The following is a 17,976-nucleotide window of genomic DNA, read 5'->3' on the forward strand; positions in this document are numbered from 1 at the left end:
TACTGCAAAAAGAATGTTTCAAAGCTGTTCTATAAAAAGAGAGGTTCAACTCTGTGGATTGAATGCACACATCACAAAGTAATTTCGGAGAATGCTTCTGTCTAGTTTTTATCTGAAGATGTTTCTTTTTCCACCATAGGCCTCCTAGCAGTACAAATATCCACTTTCAGATTATATGAAAAGAGTGTTTCCAAACTGCTCTATCAAAAGAAAGGTTCACCTCTGTGAGTTGAATGCACACATCACAAAGAAGAATCAGAGAATGCCTGTGTGTAGTTTTCATGTGAAGATATTTCATTTTCCACCACAGGCCTCAAATCGCTCCAAATATCCACTTGCAGATCCTACAAACAGAGTGTTTCAAAACTGCTCTATCAAAAGAAAGGTTCAACTCTGTGAGTTGAATGCACACATCACAAGGAAGTTTCTGAGAATGCTTCTGCCTAGTTTTATGGAAAGATAATTCGTTTTCCAACATAGGCCTCAAAGGAAATTAAATATCCACTTGCAGATTCTATGAAAACAGTGTTTCAAATCTGCTCTATCAATAGAAGCATTCAACTCTGTGAGTTAAATGCAAACATCATAAAGAAGTTTCTGAGAATGGTTGTGTCTAGTTTTTATATGAAGATATTTCCATTTCCAACATAGGCATCCATGTGCTCAATATACACACTTGCAGATTCTACAAAAGGTGTGTTTCAATACTGCTCTGTCAAAAGAAATGTTCACCTCTGTGAGTTGAATGCACACATCAAAATGAAGTTTCTGATAATGCTTCTGTCTAGTTTTTATGTGAAGATATTTCCTTTTCCACCATAGGCATCCAAGTGCACCAAATATCCACTTGCAGATTCCACAAAAAGAGTTTTTCAAATCTGTTCTATCAAAGGAATGTTTCGTCTCTGTGAGTTGAATGCACACATCACAAAGAAGTTTCGGAGAAATCTTCTGTCTAGTTTTTATGTGAAGATATTTTGTTTTCCAAAATAGACCTCAAAGGAAACCAATTACCACCTGCAGATTCTACAAAAAGAGTGTTTCAAAACTGCTCTATCAAAAGAAGGGTTCCACTCTGTGAGTTGCATGCACACATCACAAAGTAGATTTAGAAAATGCTTCTGTCTAGTTTTTATGTGAAGATATTCTGCTTTCTAACATAGGTCTCAAAGCGCTCCAAATATCCACTTGCAGATACTACAAAAAGAGAGTTTCAAAACTGCCCTATGAAAAGAAATGTTGAACTCTGTGAGTTGAATGTACACATTACAAAGAAGTTTCTGAGAATGCCTGTGTCTTGTTTTTATGTGAAGATATTTCTTTTCCACCATATGTCTCAAATTTAACCAAATATACACTTGCAGATTATAAAAAAGAGTGTTTCAAAACTTGTCTATCAAAAGAAAGATTCAACTCTGTGAGTTGAATGCACACATCACAAAGAAGTTTCAGAGAATGCTTGTGTCTAGTTTTCATGTGAAGATATTTCCTTTTCCCTCATAGGCCTCAAATCTCTCCAAATATCCACTTACAGATTCTACAAAAAGAGTGTTTCAAAATTGTTTATCAAAAGAAATGTTCAACTCTGTGAGTTTTATGAACGCATCACAAAGAAGTTTTGGAGAATGCTTCTGTCTAGTTTTTATGTGAAGATATTTCCTTTTCCACCATATGCCTCCTAGTGCTCCAAGTATTCACTTGAAGGTTCTAAAAAAAGAGTGGTTCAAAAGTGCTCTATCAAAAGAAAGTTTCAACTCTCTGAGTTGAATGCACACATCACCAAGAAGTTTCTGAGAATGCTTGAGTCTAGTTTTTATGTGAAGGTATTTCCTTTTACACCATAGGCCTCAAAGGGAACGAAATATCCAGTTGCAGATTCTACAAAAAGAGTGTTTCAAATCTGCTCTATCAAAAGAGAGCTTCAGCTCTGTGTGTTGAATGTGCACATCACAAAGAAGTTTCCGTCTAGTTTTTATTTGAAGATATTTTGTTTTCCAACATAGGCCTCAAAAGAAACTAAATCTCCACTTGCAGATTCTAGAAAAAGAGTTTTTCAAAACTGCTCTATTAAAAGAAAGGTTCAACTCTGTGAGTTGAAAGCACACATCACAAAGAATTTTCGGGGAATCCTTCTGTCTATTTTTTAATGTGAAGATACTTTGTTTTGCATCATAGGCCTCAAAGGAAACAAAATATCCACTTGCAAATTTTACAAAAAGCGTGTTTCAAAACTGCTCTATCAAAAGAAAAGTTCAACTCTGTGAGCTGAAGGCACACATCACAAAGATGTTTCTGAGAATGCTTGTGTCTAGTTTTTATGTGAAGATATTTCCTTTTCCAACATAGGCCTCAAAGGAAACAAAATATCCAATTGCAGATCCTTCAAAAAGAGAGTTTCAAAACTGCTCTATAAAAAGTAAGGTTCAACTCTTTGAGTTGAAAGCACACATCACAAAGAAGTTTCGTGGAAAGCTTCTGTCTAGTTTTTATGTGAAGATATTTCCTTTTACACCATAGGCCTCCAAGTGCTCCAAATACCCACTTGCAAATTCTACAAAAAGAGTGTTTCAAACTGCTCTCTCAAAAGAAAGGTTCAACTCTGTGAGTTGAATGCACATACAACAAAGAAGTTTCTGAGAATGCTTCTGTCTAGTTTTATGTGAAGATAACTTGTTTTCCAACATAGGCCTCAAAGGAAACCAAATATCCACTTGCAGATTCAACAAAAACGTGTTTCAAAAGTTCTCTCTCAAAAGAAACTTTCAACTCTGTGAGTTGAGTGCACTCATCACAAAGAAGTTTCTGAGAGTGCTTTTGTCTAGGTTTATGAGAAGATATTCCCATTTCCAACGAAGATTTCAAAGTGCTCCAAATATCCTCTTGCAATTTCCACAAAAAGAGTGTTAAAAAACTGCTCTATCAAAAGGAAGGTTCATCTCTGTGTGTTGAATGCACACATACAAGGAAGTTTCCGAGAATTCTTCTTTCTAGTTTTTATGTGAAGATATTTCCTTTTCCACCATAGGCCTTCAAGTGCTCCTAATATTCACTTGCAGATTCTACAAAAAGAGTGTTTCAAAACTGCTCTATTAAAAGAAATATTCAACACTTTGCGTTGAATGCACACATCAGAAAATATTTCTGAGAAAGCTTGTGTCTAGTTTTTATGTGAAGATATTACCTGTTCCACCGTAGGCCTCAAAGCACTCCAAAAATCCACTTGCAGATTCTAAAAAAAGAGTATTTCAAAACTGCTCTATCAAAGGAAACCTTCAACTCTGTGAGTTGAATGCCCACATCACAAAGAAGTTTCAGAGAAACCTCCTGTCTAGTTTTTATGTGAAGAGATTTCGTTTTCCCCATAGGCTTGAAAGAAAAGAAGATATCCATTTGCAGGTTCCACAAAAATAGTGTTTCAAAACTGCTCTACCAAAAGAAACGTTGAACTCTGTGCATTGAACGCACTCATCACAAAGAAGTTTCTGGGAATCCTTCTGTCTAATTTTACATGAAGATATTTTGTTATTCAACATGGGCCTCAAAGGAAAGTAAATATCCACTTGCAAATTTTACAAAAAGAGTGTTTCAAAACTGCTCTATTAAAAGAAAGGTTCAACTCTTTGTTTTGAATGCACACATCACAGAGAAGTTTCTGAGAATGTTTCTATCTAGTTTTTATGTGACGGCATTTCGTTTTCATACATAAGCCTCAAAGGAAACAAAATATACACTTGCAGATTCGACTGAAAGAGTGTTTCAAAACTGCTATATCAAAAGAAAGGTTCAACTCTGTGAGTCCAATGCACACATCACAAAGAAGTTTCTGAGAATGCCTGTGTCTACTTTTTATGTGAAGATATTTCCTTTTCCACCGTAGGCCACAAATAGCTCCAAATATCCACTTGCAGATTCTACAAAAAGCATGTTTCAAAACTGCTCTATCAAAAGGAAGGTTCAACTCTGTGAGTTTTATGCAAACATCACAAAGAAGTTTCGGAGAATGCTTCTGTCTAGTTTTTATGTGAAGATACTTCCTTTTCCACCATAGGCCTCCTAGCACTCCAAATATGCACTTGCAGATTCTAAAAAAATCATTGTTTCAAAAATACTCTGTTGAAAGGAAGTTTCAAGTGTCTGTGTTGAATGAAGATATCACAAAGAAGTTTCTGAGAATGCTTGTGCCTACCTTTTACGTGAAGACATTTCCTTTTCCACCATAGGCCTCAATGGGAATGAAATATCCCTTTGCAGATTCTACAAAGTGAGTGTCTCAAAATTGCACTATCAAAAGAAATGTAGAACTCTGTGAGTTGAATGCACACATAAAAAATAAGTTTCGGAGAATGCTTGTGTCTAGTTTTTATGTGAAGATATTTCCATCTCCACCGTAGGCCTGAAAGCGCTCCAAATATCCACTTTCAGATTCTAAAAAAATGTTGTTGAGGGAGGAGCCAAGATGGCAGAATGGGAAGAGCTCTGGTCTACAGCTCCCAGCGTGAGCAATGCAGAAGATGGGTGATTTCCGCATTTCCATCTGAGGTACCGGGTTCATCTCACTAGGGAGTGCCAGACAGTGGGCGCAGGTCAGTGGGTGCATGCAACCTGGGCAGCTGAAGCAGAGCGAGGCATTGCCTCACTCAGGAAGCAAAAAGGGGTCAGGGAGTTCCCTTTCCTAGTCAAAGAAAGAGGTGACGGACGGCACCTGGAAAACCGGGTCACTACCACCCGAATACTGCGCTTTTCCTATGGGCTTAAAAAATGGCGCACCATGAGATTATATCCTGCACCTGGCTCGGATGGTCCTACGCCCACAGAGTCTCGCTGATTGCTAGCACAGCAGTCTGAGATCGAACTGCAAAGCGGCAGCGAGGCTGGGGGAGGGGTGCCCCCCTTTGCCCAGGCTCACTTAGGTAAACAAAGCAGCCAGGAAGCACGAACTGGGTGGAGCCCACCACAGCTCAAGGAGGCCTGCCTGCCTCTGTAGGCTCCACCACTGGGTGCAGGGCACAGACAAACAAAAAGACAGCAGAAACATCTGCAGACTTAAATGTCCCTATCTGACAGCTTTGAAGAGAGCAGTGGTTCTCCCTGTACCCAGCTGGAGATCTGAGAATGGGCAGACTGCCTCCTCAAGTGGGTCCCTGACCCCTGAACCCTGAGCAGCCCAACTGGGAGGCACCCCCCAGCAGGGGCACAATGATACCTCACGCGGTGGGGTACTCCAACAGACCTGCAGCTGAGGGTCCTGTCTGTTAGAAGGAAAACTAACAAATAGAAAGGACACCCATACCAAAAACCCATCTGTATATCACCATCATCAAAGACCAAAAGTAGATAAAACCACAAAGATGGGGGAAAAACAGAACAGAAAAACTGGAAACTCTAAAAAGCAGAGGGCCACTCCTCCTCCAAAGGAACACAGTTCCACACCAGCAATGGAATAAAGCTGGACAGATAATGACTTTGACAAGCTGAGAGAAGAAGGCTTCAGATGATCAAATTACTCTGAGATACGGGAGGACACTCAAACCAAAGGCAAAGAAGTTGAAAAGTTTGAAAAAACTTTAGAATAATGTATAACTAGAATAACCAATATAGAGAAGTGCTTAAAGAAGCTGATGGAGCTGAAAACCAAGGCTCAAAAACTACGTGAAGAATGCAGAAGCCTCAGGAGCCAATGCGATCAACTGGAAGAAAGGGTATCAGCAATGGAAGATGAAATGAATAAAATGAAATAAGAAGGGAAGTTTAGAGAAAAAAGAAAAAAAAGAAGCGAGTAAAGCCTCCAAGAAATAATGGGACTATGTGAAAAGACCAAATCTACGTCAGATTGGTGTACCTGAAAGTGATGGGGAGAATGGAACCAAGTTGGAAAACACTCTGCAGGATATTATCCAGGAGAATTTCCCCAATCTAGCAAGGCAGGCCAACGTTCAGATTCAGGAATTACAGAGAACGCCACAAAGATACTCCTCGAGAAGAGCAACTCCAAGACACAGAATTGTCAGATTCACCAAAGTTGAAATGAAGGAAAAAATGTTCAGGGCAGCCAGAGAGAAAGGTCGGGTTACCCTCAAAGGGAAGCCCATCAGACTAACAGTGGATTTCTCGGCAGAAATCCTACAAGTCAGAAGAGAGTGGGGGCCAATATTCAACATTCTTAAAGAAAAGAATTTTCAACCGAGAATTTCATATCGAGCCAAACTAAGCTTCATAAGTGAAGGAGAAATAAAATTATTTACAGAGAAGCAAATGCTGAGAGATTTTGTCACCACCAGGCCTGCCCTAAAAGAGCTCCTGAAGGAAGTGCTAAACATGGAAAAGAACAACCGATACCAGCCACTGCAAAAACATGCCAAAATATAAAGACCGTCGAGACTAGGAAGAAACTGCATCAACTAATGAGCAAAATAAGCAGCTAACATCATAATGACAGGATCAAATTCACACATAACAATATCACCTTTCAATGTAAATGGACTAAATGCTCCAATTAAAAGACACAGACTGGCAAATTGGATAAAGAGTCAAGACCCATCAGAGTGCTGTATTCAGGAAACCCATCTCACATGCAGAGACACACATAGGCTCAAAATAAAAGGACGGAGGAAGATCTACCAAGCAAATGCAAAACAAAAAAAGGCAGGAGTTGCAATCCTAGTCTCTGATAAAACAGACTTTAAACCAACAAAGATCAAAAGAGACAAAGAAGGCCATTACATAATGGTAAAGGGATCAATTCAACAAGAGGAGCTAACTATCCTAAATATATATGCACCCAATACAGGAGCACCCAGATTCATAAAGCAAGTCCTGAGTGACCTACAAAGAGACTTAGACTCCCACACATTAATAATGGGAGACTTTAACACCCCACTGTCAACATTAGACAGATCAACGAGACAGAAAGTCAACAAGGATACCCAGGAATTGAACTCAGCTCTGCACGAAGCAGACCTAATAAACATCTACAGAACTCTCCACCCCATATCAACAGAATATACATTTTTTTCAGCACCGCACCACACCTATTCCAAAATTGACCACATACTTCGAAGTAAAGCTCTCCTCAGCAAATGTAAAAGAACAGAAATTATAACAAACTATCTCTCAGACCACAATGCAATCAAACTAGAACTCCGGATTAAGAATCTCACTCAAAACCGCTCAACTACATGGAAAACCTGCTCCTGAATGACTAGTTGGTACATAACGAAATGAAGGCAGAAATAAAGATGTTCTTTGAAACCAATGAGAACAAACACACAACACACCCGAATCTCTGGGATGCATTCAAAGCAGTGTGTAGAGGGAAATTTATAGCACTAAATGCTCACAAGAGAAAGCAGGAAAGATCCAAAATTGACACCCTAACATCACAATTAAAAGAACTAGAAAAGCAAGAGCAAACACATTCAAAAGCTAGCAGAAGGCAAGAAATAACTAAAATCAGAGCAGAACTGAAGGAAATAGAGACACTAAAAACCCTTTAAAAAATTAATGAACCCAGGAGCTGGTTTTTTGAAAGGATCAACAAAATAGATAGACCGATAGCAAGACTAATAAAGAAAAAAAGAGAGAAGAATCAAATAGATGCAATAAAAAATGATAAAGGGGATATCACCACCGATCCCACAGAAATACAAACTACCATCAGAGAATACAACAAACACCTCTATGCAAATAAACTAGAAAATCTAGAAGAAATGGATAAATTCCTTGACACACACACTCTTCCAAGACTAAACTAGGAAGAAGTTGAATCTCTGAATAGACCAATAACAGGATCTGAAATTGTGGCAATAATCAATAGCTTACCAACCAAAAAGAGTCCAGCACCAGATGGAATCACAGCCGAATTCTACCAGAGGTACAAGGAGGAACTGGTACCATTCCTTCTGAAACTATTCCAATAATTAAAAAAAGAGGGAATCCTCCCTAATTCGTTTTATGAGGCCAGCATCATTCTGATACCAAAGCCAGGCAGAGACACAACCAAAAAAGAGAATTTGAGACCAATATCTTTGATGAATGCTGATGCAAAAATCCTCAATAAAATACTGGCAAACAGAATCCAGCAGCACATCAAAAAGCTTATCCACCATGATCAAGTGGGCTTCATCCCTGGGATGCAAGGCTAGTTCAATATATGCAAATCAATAAAGGTAATCCAGCATATAAACAGAACTAAAGACAAAAAACACATGATTATCTCAATAGATGCAGAAAAGGCCTTTGACAAAATTCAACAACACTTCATGCTAAAAACTCTCAAAAAATTAGGTATTGATGGGACGTATTTCCAAATAATAAAAGCTATCTATGACAAACCCACAGCCAATATCATACTGAATGGGCAAAAACTGGAAACATTCCCTTTGAAAACTGGCACAAGACAGGGATGCCCTCTCTCACCACTCCTATTCAACATAATGTTGGAAGTTCTGGCCAGGGCAATTAGGCAGGAGAAGGAAATAAAGGGCATTCAATTGGGAAAAGAGGAAGGCAAATTTTCCCTGTTTGCAGATGACATGATTGTATATCTAGAAAACCCCATTGTCTCAGCCCAAAATCTCCTTAAGCTAATAAGCTACTTCAGCAAAGTCTCAGGATAAAAATCAATGTACAAAAATCACAAACATTCCTATACACAAACAACAAACAGAGAGCCGAACCATGAGTGAACTCCCATTCACAATTGCTTCAAAGAGAATAAAATACCTAGGAATACAACTTACAAGGGATGTGAAGGACATCTTCAAGGAGAACTACAAACCACTGCTCAAGGAAATAGAAGAGGATACAAACAAATGGAAGAGCATTCCATGCTCATGGGTAGGAAGAATCAATATCGTGAAAATGGCCATACTGCCCAAGGTAATTTACAGATTCAATGCCATCCCCATCAAGCTACCAATGCCTTTCTTCACAGATAGGAAAAAACTACTTTAAAGTTCATATGGAACCAAAAAAGAGCCCACATCGCCAAGTCAATCCTAAGCCAAAAGAACAAAGCTGGAGACATCACACTACCTGACTTCAAACTATACTACAAGGCTACAGTAACCAAACCAGCATGGTACTGGTACCAAAACAGAGATGTAGATCAATGGAGCAGAACAGAGCCCTCAGAAATAATGCCCCATATCTACAACTATCTGATCTTTGACAAACCTCAGAAAAACAAGCAATGGGGAAAGGATTCCTTATTTAATAAATGGTGCTGGGAAAACTGGCTAACCATATGTAGAAAGCTGAAACTGGATCCCTTCCTTACACCTTAGACAAAAATCAATTCAAGATGGATTAAAGACTTAAATGTTAGATCTAAAACCATAAAAACCCTAGAAAAAAACCTAGGCATTACCATTCAGGACATAGGCATGGGCAAGGACTTCATGTCTAAAACACCAAAAGCAATGGCAACAAAAGACAAAATTAACAAATAGGATCTAATTAAACTGAAGAGCTTCTGCACAGCAAAAGAAACTACCATCAGAGTGAACAGGCAACCTACAAAATGGGAGAAATTTTTGCAACCTACTCATCTGAAAAAGGGCTAATATCCAGAATCTACAATGAACTCAAATTTACAAGAAAAAACAAACAACCCCATCAGAAAGTGGGCAAAGGATGTGAACAGAAACTTCTCAAAAGAAGACATTTATGCAGCCAAAAAACACATGAAAAAATGCTCATCATCACTGGCTATCAGAGAAATGCAAATCAAAACCACAATGAGATACCATTTCACCCCAGTTAGTTAGAATGGCAATCATTAAAAAGTCAGGAAACGACAGGTGCTGGAGAGGATGTGGAGAAATAGGAACACTTTTACACTGTTGGTGGGACTGTAAACTAGTTCAACCATTGTGGAAGTCAGTGTGGTGATTCCTCAGGGATCTAGAACTAGGAATACCATTTGACCCAGCCATCCCATTACTGGGTATATACCCAAAGGACTATAAATCATGCTGCTATAAAGACACATGCACACGTATGTTTACTGTGGCATTATTCACAGTAGCAAAGACTTGGAACCAAGCCAATGTCCAACAATGATAGACTGGATTAAGAAAATGTGGCACATTTACACCATGGAATACTATGCAGCTATAAAAAATGATGATTTCATGTCCTTTGTAGGGACATGGATGAAACTGGAAATCATCATTCTCAGTAAACTATCGCAAGGACAAAAAACCATACACCGCATATTCTCACTCATAGGTGGGAATTGAACAATGAGATCACATGGACACGGGAAAGGGAACATCACACTCTGGGGACTGTTGTGGGGTGAGGAGGAGGGGGGAGGGATGGCATTGGGTGATATACTTAATGCTGGATGACGAGTTAGTGGGTGCAGTGCACCAGCATGGCACATGTATACGTATGTAACTAACCTGCACAATGTGCACATGCACCCTTTAACTGAAAGTATAATTAAAAAATCGTTTTCACACTGCTCTATCAAAGGAAAGGTTCAACTCTGAACTGAATGTACACATCATAAAGAAGTTTCTGAGAATGCTTCTGTGTGGTTTTTATGTTAAGATATTTCGTTTTTGAACATAAGCCTCAATGGAATCAAAATATCCACTAGCAGATTCTACAAAAAGTGTGTTTCAAAACTGCTCTTTCAAAGAAAGGTTAAACTCTGTGAGTTGAATGCACACATCAAAAAGGAATTTCAGTGAATGCTTCTTTCTAGTTTTTATGTGTAGATATTACGTTTTCCAACATAGGCCTCAAAGGAAACAAAATAGCCACTTGCAGATTCTACAAAAAGAGTGTTTCAAAACTGCTCTATCAAAACAAAGTTTCACCTCTGGGAGTTGAATGCTCACTTCAGAAAGAAGTTTTTGAGAATGCTTGTGTCTAGTTTTTATGTGAGGATATTTCTTTTTCCAACATAGGCCACAAAGGGAACAAACTATCCCTTTGCAAATTCTATAAAAAGACTATTTGAAACTGCTTTATCAAAAGAAAGGTTCAACTCTGTGAGTTGAATGCACACATACAAATAAGTTTCCGAGAATGTTTCTATCTATTTTTTATTTGAATATATTACCTTTTCCACCATAGGCCTCCAAGCACTCCAAAAACCCACTTCCAGATTCTACAAAGAGAGTGTTTCAAAATTGCTCTATCAAAAGAAACGTTCACCTCTTTGAGTTGAATGCACACATCACAAAGAAGTTTCTGAGAATGCTTTTGTCTAGTTTTTGTGAGAAGATATTTTGCTTTCCACCACAGCTCAAAATAACCAAGTGCTCAAAATAACCACTTGCAAATTCTTCAAAAAGAGTGTTTCAACACTGCTCTATCAAAAAAAGGTTCATTTCTGTGAGTTGAATTCACACATCACAAAGAAGTTTCGCGGAATGCTTGTGTCGAGTTTTTATGTGAAGATATTTCCTTTTCCACAATAGGACACCAAGTGCCCCAAATATCCATTTGCAGATACTACAAAAGGAGTGTGTCAAAACTGCTCAGTCAAAAGAAAGGTTCAACCCTGTGAGTTGAATGCACACATCACAATGAAGTTTCTGAGAAACCTTCTGTCTAGATTTTACGAAAAGGTATTTCGTTTTCCCCAAAGGCATCAAAGAAAACAAAATATCCATTTGCAGAAGCTACAAAAACAGTGTCTCAAAACTGCTCTATCAAAAGAAATGTTCAGCTCTGTGAGTTGAATGCACACATCACAAAGAAGTTTCAGAGAATCCTTCTGTCTAGTTTTTATGAGAAGATAGTTCGTTTTCCCCATAGGCCTCAATAAAACAAAATATCCACTTGCAGATTCTACAAAAAGAGTGTTTCAAAACAGCTCTATAAAAAGAAAGGTTCAACTCTGTGAATTTTATGCACACATCACAAAGAAGTTTCCTGGAATGCTTCTGTCTAGTTTTTATGTGAAGATATTTCCTTTTCCAACAAAGCACTCCAACGCTCGAAATATCCACTTGCAGATTCTACAAAAAGTGTGTTTCAGAACTGCTCTATCAAAAGAAAGGTTCAACTCTGTGAGTTGAATGCACACATCACAAAGCAGCTTCTGAAAATGCCTCTGTCTAGTATTATTGTGAAGATATTTCGCTTTCCATCATAGGCCTCAAAAGCAACCAAATATCCACTTGCATATTCTAAAAAAAGAGTGTTTCAAAACGAATCTATCAAAAGAAAGGTTCAACTCTGTGAATTGAATGCACACATCACAAAGCAGTTTCTGAGAACCCTTCTGTCTAGTTTTTATATGAAGATATTTTCTTTTATACCATAGGCTTCAAAGTGCTCCAAATATCCACTTGTAGATTCTACAAATAGAGTGTTTCAAAACTGCTCTACAATAAGAAGGTTCATCTCTCTGTGTTGAATGCACACATCACAAAGAAGTTACTGAGAATGCTTCTGTCTAGTTTTTAAGTGAAGATATTCCCGTCTCCACTGAAGGCATCAAAGAGCTCAAAATATCCACCTGCTGATACAACAAAATGAATGTTTCAAAACTGCTCTATGAAACGAAAAGTTCAACTCTGTTAGTTGAATGCACATATCACAAAGCAGTTTCTGAGAATGTTTCTGTCTAGTTTCTGTATGAAGATATTCCCTTTTCCACCACAGGCCTCTAAGTGCTCCAAATGTACACATGCAGATTCAACAAAAAGAGTATTTCAAAACTGCTCTATCAAAAGCAATGTACAACTCTCTGATTTGAATGCACATATCACAAAGAAGTTTCTGAGAATGCTTCTGTCTAGTTTTTATGTGAAGATATCCCCATTTCCACTGAAGGCCTCAAAGCACTCCAAATATCCACTGGCAGATTCTATAAAAAGAGTGTTTCAAAACTGCTCCATGAAAACGAATGTTCAACTCTGTGAGCTTAATGAAAACATCCCAACGATGTTTCTGAGAAGGCTTCTGTCTAGTTTTTATGTGAAGATATTGCTATTCCCACCGAAGGCCTCAACGTGGTCCAAATATCCACTTGCAGATTCTACAAAAAGAGTGTTTCAAAACAGCTCTATGAAAAGAAATGATCAACTCTGTGAGTTGAATGCAAACATCCAAAAGTAGTTTCTGAGGATTCCTATGTTTAGTTTTTATGAGAAGATATTTCTTTTTCTACCATAGGCCTCAAAGCCCTCCAAATATCCAATAGCAGATTCTACAAAAGAGTGTTTCCAAACTGCTGTATCAAAAGAAAGGTTCAACTTTGTCAGCTGAAAGTACACATCACAAAAAAGTTTCTGAGAATACTTCTGTCAACTTTTTATGTGAAGATATTACCATTTCCAATGAAGGCTTCAAAGCACTTCAAATTTCCATCAGCATATTCTCCAAAAAGAGTGTTTCAAACACTACTCTTTCAAAAGGAAGGTTAAACTTTGTGAGTTGAATGCACACATCACAAAGAAGTTTCTGAGAATACTCCTGTCTAGTTTTTCTGTGAAGATATTCCCATTTCCAACGAAGGCCTCAAAGCACTCAAAATATCCACTTGCAGATTCTACAAAAAAGTGTTTCAAAACTGCTCTATGAAAAGTATGTTCAATTCTGTGAGTTGAATGCAAACATCACAAAGAAGTTTGTGAGAATGACTCTGTCTAGTTTTTCTGTGAAAATATTTCCTTTTCCACATTAGCACTCAAAGTGCTCCAAATGTCCAATTGCAGAATCTACAAAAGAGTGCTGCAAAACTGCTCTTTCAAAAGAAAGGTTAAACTCTGTGAGTTGAATGCAAGCATCACAAAGTGGTTTCTGAGAATGCTTCTGTCTACTTTTTATATGAAGATATTTCCCTTTCTACCATAGGCCTCAAAGCACTCGAAATATACAATTGCAGATTCTACAAAAGCAGTGTTTCAAAACACCTCTATCAAAAAGAAATGTTCAACTCTGTGAGTTGTAGACAAATATCTTAAAAAAGTTTCCATCAATGCTTTTGTCTAGTTTTTATGTGAATAAATTTCCTTTTCCACCATAATCCTCCGAGTGCTCCAAATGTCCACTTGCAGATTCTAGAAAAAGAGAAAACTGCTCTGTCAAAAGAAATGTTAAACTCTGTGAGTTGAATGCACACATCACAAAGCAGTTTCTGAGAATGCTTCTGTCTAGTTTTTATGTGAAGATATTTTCTTTTCTACCATAGGCCTCAAATCGCTCCAAATATCCACTTGCAGATTCTACAAAAAGAGTGTTTCAAACCTGCTCTATCAAAAGGAAGTTTCAACTCTGTCAGTTGAATGCACACATCACAAAGAAGTTTCTGAGAATGCCTCTGCCTAGTTTTTATGTGAAGATATTTCCGTTTCCAATGAAGGCGTCAAAGCACCCCAAATATCCACCTGCAGATTCTACAAAAACAGTGTTTCAAAACTACTCTTTAAAAAGGAAGGTTCAACTCTGTGAGTTGAATGCTCACATCACAAGGAGTTTCTGAGAATGCTTTTGTCTAGTTTTTATGTGAAGATTTTCCCGTTTCCAATGAAGGCTTCAAAGCACTCCAAATATCCGCTTGCAGTTTCTACAAAAGAGTGTTTCAAATTGCTCTATAAAATGGTAAGTTCAACTCTGTGAGTTGAATGCAAGCATCACAAAGAAGTTTCTGAGAATGCTTCTGTCTACTTTTTATGTTAAGAAATTTCCATTTCGACCATAGCCCGCAAAGTGCTCCAAATGTCCATTTGCAGATTCTAAAAAAAGAAAGTTTCAAATTTTTCTATCAAAAGAAAGGTTAAAATCTGTGAGTTGAAGGCACACATCAGAAAGTACTTTCTGAGAATGATTCTGTCTACTTTTTATATGAAGATATATCCTTTTCTCCCACAGGCACCAGAGAGGTCAAATATCCGCTTGCACATTCTACAAAAATTCAGAGAGCTCCAAATATCCACTTGCAGATTCAAAACTGCTCTATCAACAGGAAGGTTCAACTCTGTGAATTGAATGCAAACATCACAAAGAAGTTTCTGAGAATGTTTCTATCTAGTTTTTATGTGAAGATATTCCCGTTCTCAAAAAGGGCTTCAAAGCGCTCCAATTATCCACTTACAGATTCTACAAAAAGAGTGTTTCAAAACTGCTCTATCAAAAGGAAGTTTCAAGTTGATGAGTTGAATGCACACGTCAAAAAGTAGTTTCTGCGAATGCTTCTCTCTAGCTTTATGTGAAGATATTCCCGTTTCCAACGAAGGCCTCAAAGCGGTCCAAATATACACTTGCAGATTCTACAAAAAGAGTGTTTCAAAACTGCTCTATCAAAAGAAAGGTTCAACTCTGTGAGTTGAATGCAAATATCACAAAGAAGTTTCTGAGAATGCTTCTGTCTGGTTTTTATGTGAAGACATTTTCTTTTCCACCAAAGCCCTCAAAGCACTCCAAATGTCCTTTTGCAGATGCTACAAAAAGACGGTTTCAAAACTGCTCTGTCAAAAGAAAGGTTCAACTCTGTAAGTTGAATGCACACATCCCAAATTAGTTTCTGGGAATGCTTCTGTCTAGTTTTTTATATGAAGTTATTTCCTTTTGTACCATAGGCCTCAAAGCGCTCCAAATATCCTTTTGCAGATTCTACAATAAGAGTGTTTCAAAACTGCTCTATCAAAAGGAAGGTTCAACTCTGTGTGTTGAATTCACACATCACAAAGAAGTTTCTGAGAATGCTTCTGTCTAGTTTTTATGTGAAGATATTTCCGTTTCCACTGAAGTCTTCAAAGCACTCCAAATATCCACCTTCAGATTCTACAAAAAGAGTGTTTCAAAGCTACTCTTTCAAACGGAAGGATCCACTCTGTGATTTGAATGGACACATCACAAATAAGTTTCTGTGAATGCTTCTGTCTAGTTTTTATGTGAAGATATTCACATTTCCAAAGATGGCTTCAAAGCACTCCTAATATCCACTTGCAGATTCTACAAAAAGAGTGTTTCAAAATTAGTCTATGAAAAGGTATGCTCAATTTTGTGATTTGAATGCACACATCACAACGAGGTTTCTGAGTATGCTTCTCTGTAGTTTTTATGTGAAGATATTCCCGTTTCCAAAGAAGGCTTCAAAGTGCTCCAAATATCCACTTGCAGATTCTACAAAAAGAGTGTTTCAAAACTGCTCTATCAAAAGGATGGTTCAAGACTGTGAGTTGAATGCACACATAAAAAATAAGTTTCTGAGAATGCTTGTGTCTTGTTTTATGTGAAGATAATCCCGTTTCCAAAGAAGGCTTCAAGGCCCTCCAAATATCCACTTGCATATTCTACAGAGAGAGTGTTTCAAAACGGCTCTATCAAAAAAAGGTTCAAGTCTGTGAGTTGAATGCACACATCAAAAAGAAGTTTCTGAGAATGCTTCTGTCTAGATTTATGTGAAGATATTCCCATTTCCAACAAAGGCCTCAAAGCGGTCCAAACATCCACTTGTGAATTTTACAAAAAAAGTGTTTCAAAACTGCTCTATCAAAAGAAAGGTTCAACTCTGTGAGTTAAATACAAACATCACAAAGAAGTTTCTGAGAATGCTTCTGTGTAGCTTTTAAGTGAAGATATTTCCTTTTCCACCACAGCCTGCAAAGTGCTCCAAATGTCCACTTGCAGATTCTACAAAAAGAGTGTTTCAAAAATGCTTTATCAAAAGAAATGTTAAACTCTGTGAGTTGAATGCATACATCACAAAGTAGTTTCTGAGAATGCTTCTGTCTAGTTTTTATATGAAGATACTTCCTTTTCTAACATAGGCCTCAAAGCACTCCAAATATCCACTTGCAGATTCTACATGAAGAGTGTTGCAAAACTACTCTATCAACAGGAAATTTCAACTCTGTGATTTGTATGCACACATCACAAAGAAGTTTCTGAGAATGCTTCTGTCTAGTTTTTATGTGAAGATATTCCCATTTCCAGTGAAGACTTTAAAGCACTGCAAATATTCACCTGCAGATTCTACAGAAAGATTGTTTCAAAACCACTCTTTAAAAGGAAGATTCAACTCTGTGAGTTGAATGCACATATCACAAAGAATTTTCTCAGAATGCTTCTGTCTATTTTTTATGTGAAGATACTTGCTTTTCAACCAAAGGCCTCAAAGAGCTCGAAATGTCCACTTGCAGATTCTACAAAAAGAGTGTTTCAAAATTGCTCTATCCAAAGAAATGTTCTACTCTGTGAGTTCAATGCACACTTCACAAAGAAGTTTCTCAGAATGCTTCTGTCTAGTTTTTATGTGAAGATATTCCCGTTTCCAATGAAAGCCTCAAAGCGTTCCAAATGTCCAGTTGCAGATTCTACAAATGACTGTTTCAAGACTTCTCTATGTAAAGTTATGTTCAACTCTGTGAGTTGAAAGCAAACAACATAAAGAAGTTTCTGAGAATGCTTCTGTATAGTTTTTTTTTATTATTATTATTCTTTAAGTTTTAGGGTACATGTGCACAATGTTCCAGTTAGTTACATATGTATACATGTGCCATGGTGGTGTGCTGCACCCACTAACTCGTCATCTAGCATTAGGTATATCTCCCAATGCTATCCCTCCCCCCTCCCCCCACCCCACAACATCCCTCAGAGTGTGATGTTTCCCTTCCTGTGTCCATGTGTTCTCATTGTTCAATTCCCACCTATGAGTGAGAATATGCGGTGTTTGGTTTTTTGTTCTTGTGATAATTTACTGAGAATGATGATTTCCAATTTCATCCATATCCCTACAAAGGACTTGAACTCATCATTTTTTATGGCTGCATAGTATTCCATGGTTTATATGTGCCACATTTTCTTAATCCAGTCTATCATTGTTGGACATTTGGGTTGGTTCCAAGTCTTTGCTATTGTGAATAATGCCACAATAAACATACGGGTGCACGTGTCTTTATAGCAGCATGACTTATAGTCCTTTGGGTATATACCCAGTAACGGGATGGCTGGGTCAAACGGTATTTCTACTACTAGATCCCGGAGGAATTGCCACACTGACTTCCA

Source organism: Gorilla gorilla, chromosome 19 (genome assembly GCF_029281585.2).
Source record: "Gorilla gorilla gorilla isolate KB3781 chromosome 19, NHGRI_mGorGor1-v2.1_pri, whole genome shotgun sequence".
Taxonomy (NCBI): domain Eukaryota; kingdom Metazoa; phylum Chordata; class Mammalia; order Primates; family Hominidae; genus Gorilla; species Gorilla gorilla.